At 43.1% G+C, this 24,862-nt stretch overlaps 1 protein-coding gene across 1 annotated transcript in view; it reads left to right on the forward strand.

Annotated features, from left to right (window-relative positions):
• LOC138643403 (oxysterol-binding protein-related protein 1-like) overlaps nt 1-24,862 on the forward strand; it is a 161,525-nt gene that overhangs the window by 116,676 nt on the left and 19,987 nt on the right. The gene's annotated exons all lie outside the window — the stretch shown is intronic.

Below are 24,862 nucleotides of genomic sequence, written 5' to 3' on the forward strand. Positions count from 1 at the left end.
ACTATAAAGGCCCAAATGTGGAAACTATTTTTTACATGTTTGGAGTCGTTGGTTCCAAATTTTTGATAATTATAAAGTCCCCACAACATGAGCAAGATGGGCCACAATGAGCAGAGCCAAACTGGCATCGGTTATAGCAAGCCATAGTATAAAAATAGAGCTGGGTGCGATCATGAGACGGTCCAGGGACAACCATCTGTAGTTGATGTGATGCAGTGACCCCTGTGGCAGAGAGGGGGCGCTGCATGGTCTCCCCAGTATGCGCACAGAGGTGTATTGAGGCCGTGAGTGCATGAGAATCACAGGCATGGATGTGATGATGTGACAAAGTCCGGCATTGTGAATGGTCGATGTGTGTCGCAGAGGAGGGGACTCTGTGCTGCCAGCCTGAAGCGATATGGTGTTCTGGGACCTGTAGTCCTATAAGTGTTGTATAATAGTCATGGGAGGTTTGGCAGGGCTAGTTATGTGAGATGGGTGGGACAAACTAGCCACACACACCCACACTCCCACCCAGGGGAGTGGTTTAAGTGTATATATGATGTGACCAGGGTGTGGGTCACAGGGAGTGCCTGTGTATGGTCGCGGTGAGTGACCTGTGTGAGCCTGTGTTGGAAGACCTGGGAGGATGCTTCCTGAATAGCACATGGTGGGCTTCAGACCTGGTGGCCTGGGTATTGGACGGGTCCCAGCTGGGGATGGACGTCCTGAATAGTACCCGGACTGGCCACCTGTGTGATCCTGTGTAACCTGGGTGTTGGGAGGTCCTGGGAGTAGGACCGGATCCCTGAATAGCACGAGGTGAGGACCGGATCCCTGAATAGCACACTGAACCATGTGTGTTGGATTTCCTGGGAGTAGGAGTCCTGAATAGCACATGGTGGGGCTTTGGACCTGGTGGCCTGGGTGTGTTGGATTTCCTGGGAGTAGGAGTCCTGAATAGCACACTGAACAACCTGTGTTGAATTTCCTGGGAGTAGGAGTTCTGAATAGCACTTGGTGGGACTTTGGACTTGCTAGTGGCCTGGGGTGTTGGACGAGGTCCTGAATAGCACCTGGACAGGTCACATGTGCGGTTCATGTGGGGAGGAGGCTTCCTGAAGAGCACATGCTGGAGTGTTGGGAGGTTCTGGGAGTAGGATCGGATCCCTGAATAGCACACAGTGACTGTGGTTCTGGATGGTCTATGTTGGGGGAAGCTACCGTCCTTCGGTGGATCTGGACTGACTAAGATATGCCGCCCAGGCAAGTTGGTGATCCCTGTGAGGCAGCTTTCCCGGAGGAGTGGACTGACGAGGAGTCGGCAGGTGGAGCAGGAGCTCCCATAAGGTACCATTGATTGTTGGTGCTTGTGACGTTCCATGAACTGTGTGGTCTCCCACGATGACTGAACGGAGTGAGGTTTAGCGTGTTTAGAGACCGCGACCCAGTGTCATATGTGCTTTATGTGACTTGGGGCATAGGTGAAGTGTAGGGCGTACAGACACCCATGGTAACTGGGCGAAGTGAGAGGCCCAGCATTTTTAGTGTCTGAGACAAAGCCGTAAATGAATTAAGACAAAGCTGCAAGTTAATATCACCAGTTGGTGTCCATTGTGTTCTATGGAATGTATATTATGAACTGCATAACCCGGTTTATGACACTTTAATAAACCGTATGGACTGTTTTGTGTTCAAAAATCGTGCCTGACTACGTTGATCCCGTGCCAAGCGAGTGTCCCCCAATACACTTAGTGAGAGCAATCTTACACTAACCACATTGGGACGCAGCCGCACATTCAATAATGTCATTAACCCCTTTCTGCCATTAGACGTACTATTGCGTCCATGTGGGGTGGGCTTTACTTCCCAAGGACGCAATAGTACGTCATATGCGATCGGCAGCGCTCACGGGGGGAGCGCCGCCGATCGCGGCCGGGTGTCAGCTGCCTATCGCAGCTGACATCTGGCACTATGTGCCAGGAGCGGTCAAAGACCGCCCCCGGCACATTAACCCCCGGCACACCGCGATCAAAGATGATCGCGATGTGCCGGCGGTGCAGGGAAGCACCGCGCAGGGAGGGGGCTCCCTGGGGGCTTCCCTGAGCCCCCCGCAGCAACGCGATGTGATCGCGTTGCTGCGAGGGTCTTACCTCCCTCCCTGCTCCAGGCCCGGATCCAAGATGGCCGCGGATCCGGGTCCTGCAGGGAGGGAGGTGGCTTCACAGAGCCTGCTCAGAGCAGGCACTGTGAAGCAGCCTGCACTCCTATCAGATCGGTGATCTGACAGAGTGCTGTGCAAACTGTCAGATCACCGATCTGTGATGTCCCCCCCTGGGACAAAGTAAAAAAGTTAAAAAAAAAAATTTTCAAATGTATAAAAAAAAATATTCCAAAATAATGAAAAAAAAAAAAAAATATTATTCCCATAAATACATTTCTTTATCTAAATAAAAAAAACAAAACAATAAAAGTACACATATTTAGTATCGCCGCGTCCGTAACGGCCCGACCTATAAAACTGGCCCACTAGTTAACCCCTTCAGTAAACACCGTAAGAAAAAAAGAGGCAAAAAACAACGCTTTATTATCATACCGCCGAACAAAAAGTGGAATAACACGCGATCAAAAAGATGGATATAAATAACCATGGTACCGCTGAAAGCGTCATCTTGTCCCGCAAAAAACGAGCCGCCATACAGCATCATCAGCAAAAACATAAAAGTTATAGTCCTGAGAATAAAGCGATGCAAAAATAATTATTTTTTCCGTAAAATAGTTTTTATCGTATAAAAGCGCCAAAAAATGATATAAATGAGGTGTCGCTGTAATCGTACTGACCCGAAGAATAAAACTGCTTTATCAATTTTACCAAACGCGGAACGGTATAAACGCCTCCCCCAAAAGAAATTCATGAATAGCTGTTTTTTGGTCATTCTTCCTCACAAAAATCGGAATAAAAAGCGATCAAAAAATGTCACGTGCCTGAAAATGTTACCAATAAAATCATCAACTCGTCCCGCAAAAAACAAGACCTCACATGACTCTGTGGACCAAAATATGGAAAAATTATATCTCTCAAAATGTGGTAACGCAAAAAATATTTTTTGCAATAAAAAGCGTCTTTCAGTGTGTGACGGCTGCCAATCATAAAAATCCGCTAAAAAACCCGCTATAAAGGTAAATCAAACCCCCCTTCATCACCCCCTTAGTTAGGGAAAAATTAAAAAAATGTATTTATATCCATTTTCCCGTTAGGGCTAGGGTTAGGGTTAGGGTTGGGGCTAGGGCTAGGGTTGGGGCTAGGGCTAGGGTTGGGGCTAGGGCTAGGGTTGGGGCTAGGGCTAGGGTTGGGGTTAGGGTTAGGGCTAGGGTTAGGGCTAGGGTTGGGGCTACAGTTAGGGTTGGGGCTACAGTTAGGGTTGGGGCTACAGTTAGGGTTGGGGCTACAGTTAGGGTTGGGGCTAAAGTTAGGGTTAGGGTTTAGATTACATTTACAGTTGGGAATAGGGTTGGGATTAGGGGTGTGTCAGGGTTAGGGGTGTGGTTAGGGTTACCGTTGGAATTAGGGTTAGGGGTGTGTTTGGATTAGGGCTTCAGTTATAATTGGAGGGTTTAGGCACATCAGGGGCTCTCCAAACACGACATGGCGTCCGATCTCAATTCCAGCCAATTCTGCGTTGAAAAAGTAAAACAGTGCTCCTTCCCTTCCGAGCTCTCCCGTGTGCCCAAACAGGGGTTTGCCCCAACATATGGGGTATCAGCGTACTCAGGACAAATAGGACAACAACTTTTGGGGTCCAATTTCTCCTGTTACCCTTGGGAAAAAACAAACTAGGGGCTAAAAAATAATTTTTGTGGGAAAAAAAAAAGATTTTTTATTTTCACGGCTCTGCATTATAAACTTCTGTGAAGCCCTTGGTGGGTCAAAGCGCTCACCACACATCTAGATAAGTTCCTTAGGGGGTCTACTTTCCAAAATGGTGTCACTTGTGGGGGGTTTCTACTGTTTAGGTACATTAGGGGCTCTGCAAACGCAATGTGACACCTGCAGACCATTCCATCTAAGTCTGCATTCCAAATGGAGCTCCTTCCCTTCCGAGCTCTCCCATGCGCCCAAACAGTGGTTTACCCCCACATATGGGGTATCAGCGTACTCAGGACAAATTGTACAACAACTTTTGGGGTCCAATTTCTTCTCTTACCCTTGGGAAAATAAAAAATTGGGGGCGAAAAGATAATTTTTGTGAAAAAATGATTTTTTATTTTTACGGTTCTGCATTATAAAGTTCTGTGAAGCACTTGGTGGGTCAAAGTGCTCACCACACCTCTAGATAAGTTCCTTAGGGGGTCTACTTTCCAAAATGTTGTCACTTGTGGGGGGTTTCAATGTTTAGGCACATCAGGGGCTCTCCAAAGGCAACATGGTGTCCCATCTCGATTCCTGTCAATTTTGCATTGAAAAGTCAAATGGCGCTCCTTCGCTTCCGAGCTCTGTCATGCACCCAAACAGTGGTTTACCCCCACATATGGGGTATCGGTGTACTCAGGACAAATTGTACAACAACTTTTGCGGTCCATTTTCTCCTGTTACCCTTGGTAAAATAAAACAAATTGGAGCTGAATTAAATTTTTTGTGAAAAAAAGTTAAATGTTCATTTTTATTTAAACATTCCAAAAATTCCTGTGAAGCACAAGAAGGGTTAATAAACTTCTTGAATATGGTTTTGAGCACCATGAGGGGTGCAGTTTTTAAAATGGTGTCACACTTGGGTATTTTCTATCATATAGACCCCTCAAAATGACTTCAAATGAGATGTGGTCCCTAAAAAAAATGGTGTTGTAAAAATGAGAAATTGCTGGTCAACTTTTAACCCTTATAACTCCCTAACAAAAAAAAATTTTGGTTCCAAAATTGTGCTGATGTAAAGTAATCATGTGGGAAATGTTACTTATTAAGTATTTTGTGGGACATATATCTGTGATTTTAATTGCATAAAAATTCAAATTTGGAAAATTGCGAAATTTTCATAATTTTCGCCAAATTTCAGTTTTTTTCACAAATAAACGCAAGTACTATCAAAGAATTTTTACCATTGTCATGAAATACAATATGTCACGAGAAAACAGTGTCAGAATCACTGGAATCCATTGAAGCGTTCCAGAGTTATAACCTCGTAAAGGGACAGTGGTCAGAATTGTAACAATTGGCCCGGTCATTAACGTGCAAACCACCCTTGGGGGTAAAGGGGTTAATCCCCAAACAATGTCATTAATCCCCAAATAGTCCGGCATCTAGGTACCCCAAGTTGCATGTCTATAGGAGTGTATAACTTGCAAGAATATGTAGCATCAGGCAAAAGATTTATATCTCCTAAATGGGAGGGGGAATCATATGTTTCCAGGGAGTCGTCCCATCTTATTCTGCTGGGTCCCATTGATGCATTTTTTTGCCTTTTACTTGTTATTGATATAGAATTTCTTGGAAATACGTTTTCAGATTTGGATGCTTTTGTGTTCTCATGGTGTACCATCTGCACGACCTTGCATTGCTTTGTGCATTTTTCTCACACTCTGCAATGGTTTCCACTTGTCTTTTGCTGGTGATCTTGTATACCTCCCGATTTCTGGGTTTGTCACAAAAGGAGTAGTTTCCTATGTGTCAGACACACACTGGGGAGACACGAGTGTAACCTGTGTAGGGCAGCTAGTTCCTATGTAAAACCCTTTATATTCCCCGCTCCCCAGTATATACGGTAGTTAGTGTATTATCTGATATGAAAGGAAAAGAGATGAAACTCTAAGCGCTGTGACCCCTTCATCAGTATTCGTGGGATTCCAGAGATCTAGCCCATGCCAATAATGACGTGGCTACAGAAAAATCCTATAAGTAATGGTCCTGGCACTTACTGTAAATATGTATATTTTTAATTAAAATTTGTAACTTCATGAAATGTCACGGTTCCAATGAATCCAGGCATTGTCTGTTTTTTGTTCCTGAGCTTTGTCCCTCTCTTCCCTAGTCTTTTTAGCCAAGTGGATGTGATCCTGAGGGAGACTGGACAACACCTACTATCTTTAAAAGATTAGGTTTCTATACAGGGAAAGTGGGTCATACCTCAAATAGGCCACCAGATTCAGGAGAACAGCTGCAATTGCATCAAGTTAAGAAAAAGTCATTATGGCAATTTACAAATCCTCTCTAAACTAATAAATTTGCAGTGTGGTGGCTTACCAAGTGTTAAAGTCTCCAAGATCCTATCCCAATATGTAGTAGGTATAATATTAGCAGATACCTCCAATTAGAAATATAGTATAGTTCTCCTGATTTGCTTTGTCTCTTTACTCATGTGAGAGAATTGCAGGACCTTGGATATCCATGGCTACGAGCAAGAGCAACTAGCAACTGTCACTATATCAGTGGACATAACCATGGATACCTAAGTTTCTGCACATAAGGAAGGAGAAAAAGCGAATCAGAAGAACTATGCTACATTTCTAATTGGAAGTGTTTGCTAATATTACTATTACACCTACTACGTACTGGGATAGGATCTTGGAGATGAGAATATCCCTTTAAATATTTGTTTGGTTTTCCACATAGAGGAGTGTGAAATGCAGCGTGCACCAGGCTGAACAGGCGTCTTATCCCGGGAGTTTACCGAGGGCAGCAGGAGCCAATAGAAGTGGTGCCGTGTGGCCAATCGCAGATTTGCTTACATGGAAAGATTTGCTGTCAGCAGAGAACTGTGCTGCCTTCTCCTGCAGCTGCTTGTGCTCTGTGCCTGCTGAGATGAGGACTAGGGAGGCAGGCTGCTGGCCAGCACATAGTGGTGCATAGGATTCTGCTGGGCAGGCGGAATCCCACCTGAGAGGTAAGATGTTCTATGCACTGCTGTGTCCCGGATCTGCCCCTATGGCTTGTGCTGTACAGTCTGCACATACTGCTGGCTTCAGTACTATCCTGCAGTCCTAGCTGGCACAGGACTTAAGAATGGAATTATTATATACTTGTATTATTTTTGCTCTTTATCATTGTCAACCATGAAGGACCTTGAGGTGATCTCTGATCTGATACTAATTTGCCTTCGGTCTTAGAAAATCGTATGTACAAAGGATCCTTCCCAGTATAACTCGTCCACAAGTATCCTGTGTACGGCCGTGCATCTAGCCCTGTCTGTACCGGTGGAAAGGCTATTAGGGATGATCTCCGTGGATTAGCCCTGATGACTAGTGAATGCTGTCACACGTGCGAAGTGTGCCCTTCTGACCTTGACTTGGCAGAATACATAAATTAATAGAATTATTTAGAAATGGTTACTAGATACGTATGCATGGAAGGGCCCAATGAGTGGTTGTTTAGGACCTCGGCACACAAGGGTTAACAGGAGCTTTTCCTAAGATGTGTGATTTACAAGAAGATCTGTCTTCGCGCTGGTGCACGAACCTGTGAACATGGATGGAGGGGATTATTGCAGAATGACAGAGAACTCTATTAAGAAGACTCTATATGTTCACGAGTGAGATGTGCTTGTACAGTGTAGGTGCTGCCGAGCAGAGTGTCCTGTTAGTGTTAGAAGCCCATTCCCTTGTAGTTGTCATGGATCCATTCTAAAATTAATGTTCACTTCTGAGATATTTTGCCTCAAACTGTCAGCAATATTTTTTTGTATAATCCATATTCACATACAGTATAGTACAGTACAGTATTCTACTTTGTGTTATCACTGACATGAATTCAAGCAGGCCAAATACTTCGGGCCGATATATCATTGTTCTTGTTTCTTTTCACAAGTAAAATATATATAAATATTTTCCCCTTTCTGCCTAATTGATTAAATTGTGCCTTTGTTTACTCACTTAATATATATTATATAATAATATAAAGAAGAGCTAAATGGGGTGTGTCTGCTACAAGAATACCAAATGGCGGGAGAGTAGGAAGCTTTGGCAGTAAGTACACTGCTAACGGACTGGGGCCCAAGGTTTTGGGGTGCTTCCTGTGGGGATGCTTTGTCGGTCATTATACTGATATATGGAGGGCTCCGAGTGGCATTAATGTGAGGTGGAGCAGGGCTGGATATGGCTCACCACCATTTTTATTATAATAATTATTATTTATATAGCCCCATTAATTGATAGAGGGAAGAGGACCCTGCCCTTGCGGACTTACATTCTACAGGACCATCTCTCTGAGCTGAATGGGGCTCCCATGGCAAAGAGAGGTTAAGGACAACTGGTATAGGCGACCAAATGATCACAGGTTAAAGTAATCTATGGGCACTAAAAATAAAGTTTAAAGGGAACCTATGAGCAGAATTTGCCGCTTAAACCCCTCAGTGACAGAGCCTATTTGGTACTTAATGACCGAGCCAATTTTTACAATTCTGACCACTGTCACTTTGAGGTTATAACTCTGGAACGCTTTAACGGATCCCACTGATTCTGAGATTGTTTTTTCGTGATATATTTTACTTCATGTTAGTGGTAACATTTCTTCAATATTACTTGCAATTATTTATAAAAAACGGATATATGACGAACATTTTTAAAATATTGCAATTTTCAGACTTTCCATTTTTATGCCCTTAAATCAGAGAGATATGTCACGAAAAATCGTTAATAAATAACATTTCTCACATGTCTACTTTACATCAGCACAATTTTGGAAACAAAATTTTTTTTTTGTTAGGGAGTTATAAGGGTTAAAAGTTGACCAGCAATTTCTCATTTTTACAACACCATTTTTTTTATTTAGGGACCACATCACATTTGAAGTCATTTTGAGGGGTCTATATGATAGAAAATAACCAAATGACACCATTCTAAAAACTGCACCCCTCAAGGTGCTCAAAACCACATTCAAGAAGATTATTAACCCTTTACGTGCTTCACAGGAACTGAAACAATGTGGAAGGAAAAAATGAACATTTAACTTTTTTTTGCAAACATTTTACTTCAGAACCATTTTTTTAAATTTTCACAAGTGTAAAAACAGAAATTTAACCATAAATTTTGCTCTGCAATTTCTCCTGAATACGCCGATACCCCATATGTGGGGGTAAACCACTGTTTGGGTGCACCGCAGAGCTTGGAAAAGAAGGGGTGCCGTTTTACTTTTTCAATGTAGAATTGGCTGGAATTTGAGATCGGACACCATGTTGCGTTTGGAGAGCCCCTGATGTGCCTAAACAGTGGAAACCCCCCACAAGTGACACCATTTTGGAAACTAGACCCCTTAAGGATCTTATCTAGATGTGTGGTGAGCACTTTAAACCCCCAGGTGCTTCACAGAAATTTTTAAAGTAGAGCCGTGAAAATAAAAAAATCGCATTTTTTCTACAAAAATGATATTTTTGCCCCCAAATTTTTACTTTCACAAGGGTAACAGGAGAAATTGGACCCCAAAATTTATTGTGCAATTTATGCTGAGTAGGCTGATACCCTACCACTGTTTGGGTGCATGGCAGAGCTCGGAAGGGAAGGAGCGCCGTTTTGGAATGCAGACTTTGATTGCATGGTCTGCGGGCGTTATGTTGCATTTGCAGAGCCCCTGATGTATCTAAACAGTAGAAACCCCCCCTCCCCCACAAGTGACCCCATTTTGTTGGAAACTAGACTCCCCAAGGAACTTATCTAGATGTGTGGTGAGAACTTTGCATAATAAACTTCTGTGAAGCACTTGGGCATTCAGTCGTGAAAATAAAAAATATTTTTTATTTTCACAAGGGTAACAGGAGAAATTGGACCCCAAAAGTTGTCCAATTTATCCCGAGTACGCTGATGGCCCATATGTGGGGGCAAACCACTGTTTGGACACACGGCAGAGCTCAGAAGGGAGGGAGCACCATTTGACTTTTTGAACGCAAAATTGGCTGTCGTGTTTGGAGACCCCCTGATGTACCTAAACAGTGGAAAACCCCCAATTCTAACTCCAAACCAAACCCCAACACACCCTGAACCCTAATCCCAACCCGATCCATAATCCTAATCACAACCCTAACCCCAAAACAACCCTAATCTCAACACTAACCATGACCCTAATCAAAACCCTAAAACCAACACACCCCTAGTCCTAATCTCAACCCTAACCTCAAACCTAACCCTAATCCCAATACACCCCTAGTCCTAATCTCAACCCCAAACCTAACCATAATCCCAAACGTAATCCTAATGCCAACCCTAATCCAAACCCTAACCCTTATCCCAACCCTAGCCCTAACTTTAGCCCCAACCCTAGCCCTAACTTTAGCCCCAACCCTAACTTTAGCCCCAACCCTACTTTCACACTTGCGTCGTGTGGCATCCGTCGCAATCCGTCGTTTTTGGACAAAAAACGGATCCTGCAAATGTGCCCGCAGGATGCGTTTTTTGCCCATAAACTTGTATTGCCAACGGATCGCGACGGATGGCCACAAGTCGCGTCCGTTGTGCACTGGATCCGATGTGTTTTGGCGGACCGTCGTCACAAAAAGCGTTTAACCCCTTCGTGCCATGCGCCGCACTAGTACTGCGCTGCCGGCACTGCATTTGTGCCAGCAGCAGTACTAGTACGGCGAACCGATCACCGCGGTCTCGCGCTGAGCGCCGCGGTGATCGGGTGCGGGTGTCAGCTGTATGACAGCTGACACCCCGCAGCAATGCCCACGATCGGCGCCATCGCCGATCGCGGGCATTTAACCCCTCTGATGCCGCTGTCAGTAGTGACAGCGGCATAGAGGGGGATCGCGCAGGGACGGGGGCTCCCTGCGCTCTCCCACCGGAGCAACGCAATGAGATCGCGTTGCTCCGGTGACCCGGAAGGAGTCCCCGGATCCAAGATGGCCGCCGGACTCCTTCCGGGTCATGAAATGACCTGGCTAGCCGGCGCCTGCTGAGAGCAGGCGCTGGAAAGCCAGCTAAACTGCCTGTCAGATCGTTGATCTGACACTGTGCTATGCACAGTGTCAGATCGACGATCTGATCTAATACAGAGATGTCCCACCCTGGGACAATGTTAGAAAGTTAAAAAAAAAAAATAGAATGTGTAAAAAAAAAAAAAAAAAAAAAATCCCCAAGTAAAACAAAACAAAAACATTTCCCAATAAATCCATTTATTTATGTAAATAAAAAAAAACAATAAATGTACACATATTTGGTATCGCTGCGTCCGTAACGACCCGCTCTATAAAACTAGTTAACCCCTTCAGTGAACACCGCAAAAAAAAGGCAAAAAACATTGCTTTATTATCATACAGGCGAACAAAAAGTGGAATAACACGCGATCAAAACGACGGATATAAATAACCATGGTACCGCTGAAAACGTCATCTTGTCCCGCAAAAAAAAAGCCGCCATACAGCATCATCAGCAGAAAAATAAAAAAGTTATAGCTCTCAAAATAAAGCGATGCAAAAACAATTATTTTTTTATATAAAATAGTTTTTATTGTGTAAAAGCGCCAAAACATAAAAAAAATTACATAAATGAGGTATCGCTGTAATCGTACTGACCTGAAAAATAAAACTGCTTTATCCATTTTACCACACGTGGAACGGTATAAACGCCCCCCCCCCTAAAAGAAATTCCGGAATTGCCGGTTTTTGTTCATTCCGCCTCCCAAAAATCGGAATAAAAAGCGATCAAAAAATGTCATCTGCCCGAAAATGTTACCAATAAAAACGTCAACTCGTCCCGCAAAAAACAAGACCTCATATGACTCTGTGGGCCAAAATATGGATAAATTATAGCTCTCAAAATGTGGTGATGCAAAAACTATTTTTTGCAATAAAAAGCGTCTTTTAGTGTGTGACAGCTGCCAATCATAAAAATCCGCCAAAAAAACGCTATAAAAGTAAATCAAACCCCCCTTCATCACCCCCTTAGTTAGGGAAAAATAATAAAATGTAAAAAAATGTATTTATTTCCATTTTCCGGTTAGGGCTAGGGTTAGGGTTGGGGTTAGGGTTTCAGTTATAATTGGGGGTTTCCACTGTTTAGGCACATCAGGGGCTCTCCAAACACGACATGGCGTCCTATCTCAATTCCAGCCAATTCTGCTTTGAAAAAGTAAAACAGGGCTCCTTCCCTTCCGAGTTCTCCTGTGTACCCAAACAGTGGTTCCCCCCAACATATGGGGTATCAGCGTTCTCAGGACAAGTTAAACAACAACTTTTGGGGTCCAATTTGTCCTGTTACCCTTGGGAAAATAAAAACATAGGGGATAAAATATCATTTTCGTGGAAAAAAAAATATTTTTTATTTTCACGGCTCTGTTATAAACTGTAGTGAAACACTTGTTGGTTCAAAGCTCTCACAACACATCTAGATAAGTTCCTTGGGGGGTCTAGTTTCCAATATGGGGTCACTTGTGGTGGGTTTCTACTGTTTAGGTACATCAGGGGCTCTGCAAATGCAACATGACACCTGCAGTCCATTCTATCTAAGTCTGCATTTCAAACGGTGCTCCTTCCCTTCCGAGCTCTGCCATGCACTGAAACGGTGGTTCCCCCCCACATGTGGGGTATCAGCGTACTCAGGATGAATTGGACAATAACATTTGTGGTCCAGTTTCTCCTGTTACCCTTGGGAAAAAAAAAATTGCGGGCTAAAACATCATTTTGTGGAAAGAAAAAATGATTTTTTTTAATTTTCACAATGCTACATTCTAAACTTTAGTGAAACAATTGGGGGTTAAAAGTGCTCACTACACATCTAGATAAGTTCCTTAGGGGGTCTTCTTTCCAAAATGGGGTCACTTGTGGGGGGTTTCCACTGTTAAGGCACGTCAGGGGCTCTCCAAATGCGACATGGCGTCCGATCTCAATTCCAGCCAATTTTACATTGAAAAGTCAAATGGCACTCCTTCCCTTCCGAGCTCTGCCATGCGCTCAAACAGTGGTTTATCCCCATATATGAAGTATCGACGTACTCAAAACAAATTGCACAGCAACTTTTGGGGTCCAATTTATCCTGTTACCCTTGGGAAAATAAAAAATTTGGGGCAAAAAGATCATTTTTTGTGAAAATTAATATAAATTTTTTTTTACGGCTCTACATTATAAACTTCTGTGAAGCACTTGGAGGTTCAAAGTGCTCACCACACATCTAGATTAGTTCCTTAGGGGGTCTACTTTCCAAAATGGTGTCACTTGTGGGGGTTTCCACTGTTTAGGCACATCAGGGGCTCTTCAATCGTGACATGGGCTCCGATCTCAATTCCAGCAAATCTTGCATTGAAAAGTCAAATGGCGCTCCTTCCCTTCCGAGCTCTGCCATGTGCCCAAACAGTGGTTTACCCCCACATATGGGGTATCTGCGTACTCAGGACAAATTGTACAACGACTTTTGTGGTCCAATTTCTCCTGTTACCCTTGGTAAAATGAAACAAATTGGACCTGAAGTAAAAATTTTGTGAAAAAAAAGTTAAATGTTAAATTTTTTTAAACATTCAAAAAATTCCTGTGAAGCACCTGAAGGGTTAATAAACTTTTTGAATGTGGTTTTGAGTACCTTGAGGGGGGGTGCAGTTTTTAGAATGGTGTCACTTTTGGGCATTTTCTGTCATATAGACCCCTCAAAGTCACTTCAAGTGTGAGGTGGTCCGTAAAAAAATGGTTTTGCAAATTTTGTTCCAAAAATGAGAAATCGCTGGTCAACTTTTAACCCTTATAACGTCCTAACAAAAAAAAATTCTGTTTCCAAAATTGTGCTGATGTAAAGCAGACATGTGGGAAATGTTGTTTATTAACTATATTATGTGATATAACTCTCTAATTTAAGGGCATTAAAACTAAGAGTTTGAAAATTGCTAAATTTTCATAATTTCCGACAAATTTTTGTTTTTTTCACAAATAAATGCAAGTCATATCGAAGAAGTTTTACCACTATCATGAAGTACAATATGTCACGAGAAAACAGTGTCAGAATCACCAGGATCCGTTGAAGCGTTTCAGAGTTATGACCTCATAAATTGACAGTGGTCAGAATTGTAAAAATTGGCCCTGTCACTTAGGTGAAAACAGGCTTTGGGGTGAAGGGGTTAATGTAACGTTTTTTTGTACGTCGCGTCCGCCATTTGAGACCGCGCATGCGCGGCCGTAACTCCGCCCCCTCCTCCCCGGGACATAGACTGAAAAGCGGATGCGTTGAAAAACTGCATCCGCTGCCCACGTTGTGCACAATTTTCACAACGTGTCGGTATGTCGGGCCGACGCATTGCGACGGCTCTGTACCGACGCAAGTGTGAAAGAAGCGTAACTCTAACCCTAGCCGTGACCCTAAATTTAGCCCCAACCCTAACCCTAAATTTATCCCTAACCCTAAATTTAGCCCCAATCCTAACCCTAATTTTAGCCCCAACTCCTCTAGCTACCGGATGAAGAAGCTGGCGGGCAGGAGGGGAAGCAAGAGGATCCAGGGACACTGGTAAGTATAACAGGTCCCCGAATCCCCCTATTTCTCTGTCCTCTGACAGAGAATAACACGTTTTTTTTTTGTTTGTTTTTTTGCGGTCGCCGGTAAACAGTTAATTACAGGCGATTGCAAAACAGGGGTCTGTAAAAACTGACCCCGATCATGTTCTTTGGGGTCTCGTCTACCCCCGGCAGCCGAGACCCCAAAGATCTTCCGGGTGGCGGGCCATTTTTTGGCCGGAACAAGATGGCGGCGCCCATCGGGAGCAACCGGGGAGACAGGTGAGTATCGGGGGGCGATCAGGGACCCCATTTCTCTGTCTGATGTGCGATCACATCGGAGGACAGAGAAATTAAATGGGAAATTGTGTTTTTTGGGGTTTTTTGCGACCGCGGTAAACGGCCAATTACCGGCGATCGCAACCCGGGGGTCGGTAAATAAAAAAAAAAAAACCCTGAATCATGTTCTCTGGGGTCTTTGCTACCCCTGGTAACCGAGACCCCAGAGAAAATCTGATTCTGGGAGGTGCTATTCACTTTTTCCACAGCGCCGTTAATTAACACGCTGTGGTTTAAGTAACCTTAACTGCCGCCGTTAAAAGGCGTATCGGCCGTCATTAAGGGGTTAAGATACGACCACTCCGTTTCAGGGCTTATCGACAGCATTCTATAATGCTGTAGATAAGCCCCTGATATGACCTGCAAGTGAAGAAAAATAAGTGTTATTATACTCACCTGCGGAGCAGTCCGGTCCAATGGGTGTTGCCGGTCCGGCGCCTCCCATCTTCTTGCGACGCCGCTTTCCTGTTTCTTCATCGCTCCCCGGCATCGCGCTCCTGCGCAGGCGTACTTATCTACCCTGTTGAAGGCAGAGTAAAGTGCGCAGACCCCGGAAAAGGTCAGAGAGGCCCAATGCCTGTGCACTGCAGTACTTTGCTCTGCCCGAATCAGGGCAGATAAGTGCGCCTATGCAGGAGCGCCAATGACGGGGAGCGAGGAAGAAGCAGGAGGGCGTTGTCACAAGAAGATGGGAGGCGCCGGACCCAGACCTGCGACACCCATCGGACCGGACCGCCACCCGGGTGAGTATAATAAAACTTATTTTTCTTCACTTACAGGTCGGATCGGGGGCTTAAATATAGCATTATAGAATGCTATAGATAAGCCCTGAAAGGCGGTGGCTGCATCTTATAGCGGCAAAATCTGCTGACAAGTCTCTACCCACTTTTTTCCCCCAGTTTTAAGATAAACCAAAAAAATAATAAATGTATTGGATATTGATGATGATTTCTATAAAAATTTGGTTTGTGAAATATGAAAGTATTTAAAACACGCTGAATGCTTAAAATTAATAATAAAATAAACCCCCGTTTTGTGGTTTTACTATCACTGTAAAATGCAACATAAAGTGATCAATATATCATACATAACCCCCCAAATGGTAAAATTGAAAACTACAGCTCAGCGCACACACAGAAAAAGTCCATCACCTGAAAAGTAAGTTATGGGTCTCAGAAAATGGAGACACAAACAAATTATTTTTTTCCAACAGTAAAATCTTAATACTAAACAAGTTAAGTATCGCCGTAGTTGTACTGACCTGGAAAATGATTTTGCCTGGAGATTTTTCCACACAATGAATGCCATAAAAATAAAATGTGAAACAAAACCTGTCAGAATTGCTATTTTTTTTTTTTCACACTGTCACCCCACTTGTCATTATTTTCCTGATTTTCGGTATACAATATAGTAACATTAATAATGTCATTCAAAAATGCAGCGGTTTTCACATAAAAAAAAGCACTCATACAGCTATATTAACCCCTTTACCCCCAAGGGTGGTTTGCACGTTAATGACCAGGCCAATTTTTACAATTCTGACCACTGTCCCTTTATGAGGTTATAACTCCGAAACGCTTCAACGGATCCTGGTGATTCTGACATTGTTTTCTCGTGACATATTGTACTTCATGATAGTGGTAAAATTTCTTTGATAGTACCTGCGTTTATTTGTGAAAAAAACGGAAATTTGGCGAAAATTTTGAAAATTTCGCAATTTTCAAACTTTGAATTTTTATGCAATTAAATCACAGAGATATGTCACACAAAATACTTAATAAGTAACATTTCCCACATGTCTCCTTTACATCAGCATAATTTTGGAACCAATTTTTTTTTTTGTTAGGGAGTTATAAGGGTTAAAAGTTGACCAGCAATTTCTCATTTTTACAACACCATTTTTTTTTAGGGACCACGTCTCATTTGAAATCATTTTGAGGGGTCTATATGATAGAAAATGCCCAAGTGTGACACCATTCTAAAAACTGCACCCCTCAAGGTGCTCAAAACCACATTCAAGAAGTTTATTAACCCTTCAGGTGTTTAATAGGAATTTTTGGAATGTTTAAATAAAAATGAACATTTAACTTTTTTACACAAAAAATTTACTTCAGCTCCAATTTGTTTTATTTTACCAAGGGTAACAGGAGAAATTGGACCCAAAAAGTTGTTGTCCAATTTGTCCTGAGTACGCTGATACCCCATATGTGGCAGTAAACCACTGTTTGGGCGCATGGGAGAGCTCGGAAGGGAAGGAGCGCTATTTGACTTTTCAATGCAAAATTGACAGAAATTGAGATGGGACGCCATGTTGCGTTTGGAGAGCCACTGATGTGCCTAAACATTGAAACCCCCCACAAGTGACACCATTTTGGAAAGTAGACCCCCTAAGGAACTTATCTAGAGGTGTGGTGAGCACTTTGACCCACCAAGTGCTTCACAGAAGTTTATAATGCAGAACCGTAAAAATAAAAAATCATATTTTTTCACAAAAATTATATTTTTGCCCCCAGTTTTGTATTTTCCCTAGGGTAACAGGAGAAATTGGACCCTAAATGTTGTTGTCCAATTTGTCCTGAGTACGCTGATACCCGATATGTGGGGGGGAACCACCGTTTGGGCGCATGGGAGGGCTCGGAAGGGAAGGAGCATCATTTGGAATGCAGACTTAGATGGATTGGTCTGCAGGCGTCACATTGCGTTTGCAGAGCCCCTAATGTACCTAAACAGTAGAAACCCCCCACAAGTGACCCCATATTGGAAACTAGACCCCTCAATGAACTTATCTAGATGTGTTGTGAGAACTTTGAACCCCCAAGTGTTTCACTACAGTTTATAACGCAGAGCCGTGAAAATAAAAAATCTTTTTGTTTTCCCACAAAAATTATTTTTTAGCCCCCAGTTTTGTATTTTCCCAAGGGTAACAGGAGAAATTGGTCCACAAAAGTTGTTGTCCAATTTGTCCTGAGTACGCTGATACCCCATATGTTGGGGTAAACCCCTGTTTGGGCACACAGGAGAGCTCGGAAGGGAAGGAGCACTGTTTTACTTTTTCAACGCAGAATTGGCTGGAATTGAGATCGGACGCCATGTCGTGTTTGGAGAGCCCCTGATGTGCCGAAACAGTGGAAACCCCCCAATTATAACTGAAACCCTAATCTAAACACACCCCTAACCCTAATTCCAACGGTAACCCTAACCACACCCCTAACCCTGACACACCCCTAACCCTAATCCCAACCCTATTCCCAACTGTAAATGTAATCTAAACCCTAACCCTAACTTTAGCCCCAACCCTAACTGTAGCCCCAACCCTAACCCTAACCCTAGCCCTAACCCTAGCCCTAACCCTAGCCCTAACCCTAACCCTAGCCCTAACCCTAGCCCTAACCCTAGCCCTAACCCTAGCCCTAACCCTAGCCCTAACCCTAGCCCTAACCCTAGCCCTAACCCTAACCCTAGCCCTAACCCTAGCCCTAACCCTAGCCCTAACCCTAGCCCTAACCCTAGCCCTAGCCCTAACCCTAGCCCTAACCCTAGCCCTAACCCTAGCCCTAATCCTAGCCCTAACCCTAATGGGAAAATGGAAATAAATACATTTTTTTTTATTTTTCCCTAACTAAGGGGGTGATGAAGGGGGGTTTGATTTACTTTTATAGCGAGTTTTTTAGCGGATTTTTATGATTGGCAGCCGTCACACACTGAAAGACCCTTTTTATTGCAAAAAATATTTTTTGCAATACCACATTTTGAGAGCTATAATTTTTCCATATTTTGGTCCACAGAGTCATGTGAGGTCTTGTTTTTTGCGGGACGAGTTGACGTTTTTATTGAAAACATTTTTGGGCACGTGACATTTTTTTATCGCTTTTTATTCCGATTTTTGTGAGGAAGAATGACCAAAAGCCAGCAATTCATGAATTTCTATTGGGGGAGGCGTTTATACCGTCCCGCGTTTGGTAAAATTGATAAATCAGTTTTATTCTTCGGGTCAGTACGATTACAGCGATACCTCATTTATATCATTTTTTTATGGTTTGGTGCTTTTATACGATAAAAACTATTTTACAGAAAAAATAATTATTTTTGCATCGCTTTATTCTCAGGACTATAACTTTTTTATTTTTTTGCTGATGATGCTGTATGGCGGCTATTTTTTTGCGGGACAATATGACGCTTTCAGCGGTACCATGGCTATTTATATCTGTCCTTTTGATCGCGTGTTATTCCACTTTTTGTTCGGCGGTATGATAATAAAGCGTTGTTTTTTTGCCTCGTTTTTTTTTTTTTTTCTTACGGTGTTTACTGAAGGGGTTAACTAGTGGGACAGTTTTATAGGTCGGGTCGTTACGGACGCGGCGATACTAAATATGTGTACTTTTATTGGTTTTTTTTTTTATTTAGATGAAGAAATGTATTTATGGGAATAATATTTTTTTTTTTTTTTCATTATTTTGGAATATTTTTTTTTTTACTTTTTTACTTTGTCCCAGGGGGGGACATCACAGATCAGTGATCTGACAGTTTGCACAGCACTCTGTCAGATCACTGATCTGACATGCAGCGCTGCAGCCTTCACAGTGCCTGCTCTAAGCAGGCTCTGTGAAGCCACCTCCCTCCCTGCAGGACCCGGATCCGCGGCCATCTTGGATCCGGGGCTGGAGGGAGCAGGGAGGGAGGTGAGGAGACCCTCGCAGCAACGCGATCACATCGCGTTGCTGCGGGGGGCTCAGGGAAGCCCGCAGGGAGCCCCCTCCCTGCGCGGTGCTTCCCTGCACCGCCGGCACATCGCGATCATCTTTGATCGCGGTGTGCCAGGGGTTAATGTGCCGGGGGCGGTCCGTGACCGCTCCTGGCACATAGTGCCGGATGTCAGCTGCGATAAGCAGCTGACACCCGGCCGCGATCGGCCGCGCTCCCCCCGTGAGCGCGACCGATCGGCTATGACGTACTATCCCGTCCAGGGTCAGATAAGCCCAGGGCACCTCGACGGGATAGTACGTCTAAGGTCACAGAGGGGTTAACAAAAATGTTAAAAAAAAAATATAGCTCTTGGAAGAAGGGGAGGAAAAAATAAAGGCATAAAGCAATAAAATAAATCGGCCTGTCCCGCAGGAGTTGAAAGAATTGTGCTAATTTATAATGGCGTTTAAAAAAAAAAAATTCTTGAATTCGCGCCATTTTATCAAAAAATATCAATTTTGATGAATTTTCCGCAAAATCTACCAACTCGGGAGAAAAAGATGAAACCCGCCCCCCCCCTACCCCCGCAAATGATGACTTGGGTCAGGTGTGTTAACTTGCTGTTGTTTCCAGGAAATGAAGCGTTTTGGCTGACGTATTTATTGTGAGTAGAATCACATAAGTGCCTTTTTTGGTGGCAATTTTTGTACAATAATTTTTTTCTTCATAGAATATTTACTGTAACTTTCATTGCGGTTTCTTTCTTCGACAAATTATTCTACGGTAATATAAATAGGACGAACACCCTCTTTCTTGGAACATAGGACTTTTTTTCTTCCCCCTTTACATTGATACATTACTTGGTAGCTCTTGGCACTAGCTGATAAAATGCCTCATTATGTTGGGCGCTACATGGTAAATTCCATAAATGCCCATACAATGCTGCTGTTGTGTAGCGTTTGACTGACAGCGTTGTGTGCATTACTCGCCTCCGTATACTGAGTTTTGTTGTTATGCAGAACATCTTCCGTTACTGGTGGGTGGAGGTCATGAGTGGGACTATTGAAGTATGCAATAGTGATTCCTGACAGGAACCCAAAGCATTTCATGTATCTGGCTAATTAACGTTGTCCTTTTAGCAATGTGTTTGACAGGCCTACTGTGTTATGTCCAGTTATTATGCAATGCTGAATATGGAGACAAAGCAGCTTCATGAATAGTTTACCTATAATAGAGCTGTCATAAGCATCAACTTTTATGTTTAATTTTGTGTTATCATGAAATTTACTATTTTTCTATACAATTGACTTTTAAGGGATTGATGCTGACTCGATCCACTGTGATCAGCCATGCGTTTCCCCTGCAGCAGCCACTACAGGTTAAATGTGGTATTGCATGCCTTTTTTATACGAATAGCTTTCCATGTAGATGTGAGTGATGTTGTTTGTTAGCATCTCTCTGACCCAACTAATAAAGGGTCATCTTAGCCCCTCTTTACATCCCCTTATGAGACATCCCCATTTTAACCCCTTAGTGACCAGGCCAAATTTTTTCAATTTGACCAGTGTCACTTTGTGGTAATAACTCTGGAACCTTCAACAAATCCCAGTGATATTTAGATTTTTTTTTTTCGTGTTACATTAGAATTTATGATAATTGTACATTTAGGTCTATATGTTTCATGTATTATAGAAAAAAAAAATTTGACAATGTAAAAAAAAAGTGCAATTTTCAAACTTTGAATGATTATCCCTTTAATCCAGATGGTCATACCATAGAAAACCATGAATAAATAACATTTCCCACATGTTTGCTTTACATCAGCACCATTTGTAAAATGTTGTTTTATGTTAGGATTTTAGGAGGTTTAAAAAATGTTGCAGTAATTTTTCATTTTTTTCAAGGAAATTTACATTTCCTTTTTTTTAGGAACTAATCAAGATTTGAAGTGACTTAGAGGGTCCTATATATTGGGAAACCCCAAAAAAGTTATACCATTTTAAAAACTGCACCCCTCGACATATTGAAAACTGCTGTCAGGTGATTTATTTACTCTTCAAGTGATACTCGGGAATTAATGCAAAGTGGCATAACTGAAACAAAATTTTTTATTTTTACTACCTAAAGGTCCGCGTAACTTCTGAACAGGCTGCTATAGCCAGGAGACTCTAAAGCTGTGAATTGCCATGGCAAACATCGGGACTACACAATCATGATCTCTGGGTGCCTATGGGGTTAAAGAGGAAGCCCCCACACTCTGTTAACCATTTATATGATGTAGTCACTTTTAGCAGCAGCATCTAAGAGGTTAAACCGATTTGGACGGTGCAAACACTGATGTGGCTGATGCAGCAAGTTGTCAGCTATAGGGCACAGCCGACGGATGCTGGATTGTCACCTGTATGAGGATACTATTCCCTTATATCTCAGGTCAGTAAGAAGACCTATTGGTGGCCATTAAGGGGTTAGGGGACCACAGTTTGTTTTGAGAATGATGCCTGCAGCTGTTCCTGGATTTTATAGTGTTTTCATGCAAAGTAAGCAGTATTGCTAAGCTTTAGTAAATAAAATACAATATTGACTACTCGAACCCTGTTGAGAAAGCGATATACGCGAAACGCGCGTCTAGGGGAGCCACACCAAGAGGGGACACCTTTCCTAGCGAAATCACTATGGGTAAGCCGGACCTAATATATGGTGCACTATTGGCACCATGCTCTTGTGCTAGTTATATTAAGGAGAGACCGGTGGGACCCTGAATGTAATGGTAAATGATTTAAAAGTGCTAGTGTAAAGGTACCGTCACACTAGACGATATCGCTAGCGATCCGTGACGTTGCAGCGTCCTCCCTAGCGATATCGTCCAGTGTGACAGGCAGCAGCGATCAGGCCCCTGCTGTGCTGTCGCTGGTCGGGGAAGAAAGTCCAGAACTTTATTTGGTCGCTGGACTCCCCGCAGACATCGCTGAATCGGCGTGTGTGACACCGATTCAGCGATGTCTTCACTGGTAACCAGGGTAAACATCGGGTAACTAAGCGCAGGGCCGCGCTTAGTAACCCGATGTTTACCCTGGTTACCATCCTAAAAGTAAAGAAAAACAAACAGTACATACTTACCTACAGCCGTCTGTCCTCCAGCGCTGTGCTCTGCACTCCTCCTGTACTGGCAGTGAGCGTCGGTCAGCCGGAAAGCAGAGCGGTGACGTCACCGCTCTGCTTTCCGGCCGCTGTGCTCAGTCAGTACAGGAGGAGTGCAGAGCACAGCGCTGGAGGACAGACGGCTGTAGGTAAGTATGTAGTGTTTGGTTTTTTTTACTTTTAGGATGGTAACCAGGGTAAACATCGGGTTACTAAGCGCGGCCCTGCGCTTAGTTACCCGATGTTTACCCTGGTTACCGGCATCGTTGGTCGCTGGAGAGCGGTCTGTGTGACAGCTCTCCAGCGACCAAACAGCGACGCTGCAGCGATCCGGATCGTTGTCGGTATCGCTGCAGCGTTGCTAAGTGTGACGGTACCTTAAGGGATGATACAAAGATAAATGTGATATGTGAAATAGTGTCTGTCCCTCCTTGTGTTTTGGCTATCACCATGTCTCCTTTTTATTACCTTCCTGTATGTGCGGAGTGCTTACAGCACTTACTGCATTATCAGCATTAGATATGTCTCTCTGATGCTAATATTGGTGTTATTATTATTGTTGTTACTTCTTGATAGAATTACTAAATAAACATTATACCTTTTTAATAACTATGGTGTTATGGATGTTTATGCTCCGTTTTTTCGTACCAACAAATATTGACTACTATGATTAATTAGATCAGAGCCACAAAAACGTCCAATCAAGGACAGACAAAACTCCCAATAACAGCATAAACAATTAGAAAAAAGGAGTCCAAACGCTGCCAAATAGATCAATAAAATATTTCAAACATTTATTAAGTAGTAACATACAATCAAAAAAGCAATTAGTAAAATTCTATAATACATGTAGGGTTACTTATGTGAAGGGTACAGGTAACAATCACGTACCACACCAAAAAGTTAGTACGACTTAAGGTCCAAGGTTCAAAGCACAAGATAAGTATATCAAAAGTTAAAAAAACTCTCATTTAGTCCCACTGGGAACCTATGTGAAAATAGCTGTCACGGAAGGTATACCGGACTGGACCTTACCCATGTCAGTCGTGGTGTGGATGTGAGGATTGCCAGCCCCTACGCGCGTTTGACTACTACTAGTTTTTTTTTTCTTTGTGTCAAAATCTATGACTATGGCATATTCACTAGGTGCACTCTGTTGTCATATCCTGGGTACATGTGACTCTATGGACAAAATTGGCACATTTGCTGACCGTGCTAGTGTATCAAGATGGGAACAGATTCTGACACTCCTTTAGGCTAGGTTCACATTAGCATTTGTTTGCGCAGCTTATCATCTGTATACGCAAATGCATGCTTATGCAGCGTTTTATCCGCATCTTACGCATGATGACAAAAAAACATTTGCGTTTGCATGCGTTTATGCGCATGCATTCGATATTTCCAATGCTTTTACAGTAGATTTTTCATTGACATAAGGCACCCAATAGGTGTGGCTCATGGGATTTCTGTGTATATATAGGCACACTGCACTGATGAAATTGTCATCTTTGGCTACTGTGTCCAGCTGCAAAATGGATCTTGACATGGACAGCTTCCATGATAATCTGGATTTACAATTGAAATTGGTTTTAGCTTTTGCTGTGGCTTATGAGGAAGAAAGGAGGAGAAAGACTGAAGACGTCGTCGTCGCTACTGGCAACACCCTATCCTTGAACTCAGAGAGCCGTGGAGCCTACCACTCGTTGTACAATGAGTTGCGTGAAAACCCGGAGAAGTGTTTTTTTTTAGTACACGAGTATGTCGGAACATATTTTTCCATTTTATATTTGGCAGATTCTTGGCTACCGGAGAGACCTTAAGATCGCTACATTTCCAATTCCAGGTTAGGGTGGACAGTCTTTCTGGGATTGTTGGAGACACCTGCCGTGCATTGTGTGACATTCTGTGCCAAGAATTCCTCCCCAACCCACAAATGAACTCTTGCTGGAAAATGCTGCAAAATTCCAGGACATTTGTAATTTTCCTAACACTGGGGGCTGTGGATGGCAAATACATTCGGATTATGAAACCAGCTGGAAGTGGAACCGAGTATTTTAATTACAAAAAATACTTTTCTATTCTCATGGCGATTGCAGATGCTGAATGTCGATTTGTCGCTGTGGACGTTGGCTCATTTGGACGAGGAAATGACTGACTTTCAAAACCTCTGACATGGGCCAACGTTTGTATGATTTCAATTTTCCACAGCCACAATCTCTTCCGAACACTGAAGGACCACCAATGCCGTTTGTTGGGGATGAGGTGTCTCAAATGTGTGCCAACCTCATAAAACCGTACTCAAGTCGGGACTTGAATCACACCAAACGGAT

The sequence above is a fragment of the Ranitomeya imitator genome, chromosome 6 (genome assembly GCF_032444005.1).
Source record: "Ranitomeya imitator isolate aRanImi1 chromosome 6, aRanImi1.pri, whole genome shotgun sequence".
Taxonomy (NCBI): Eukaryota; Metazoa; Chordata; class Amphibia; order Anura; family Dendrobatidae; genus Ranitomeya; species Ranitomeya imitator.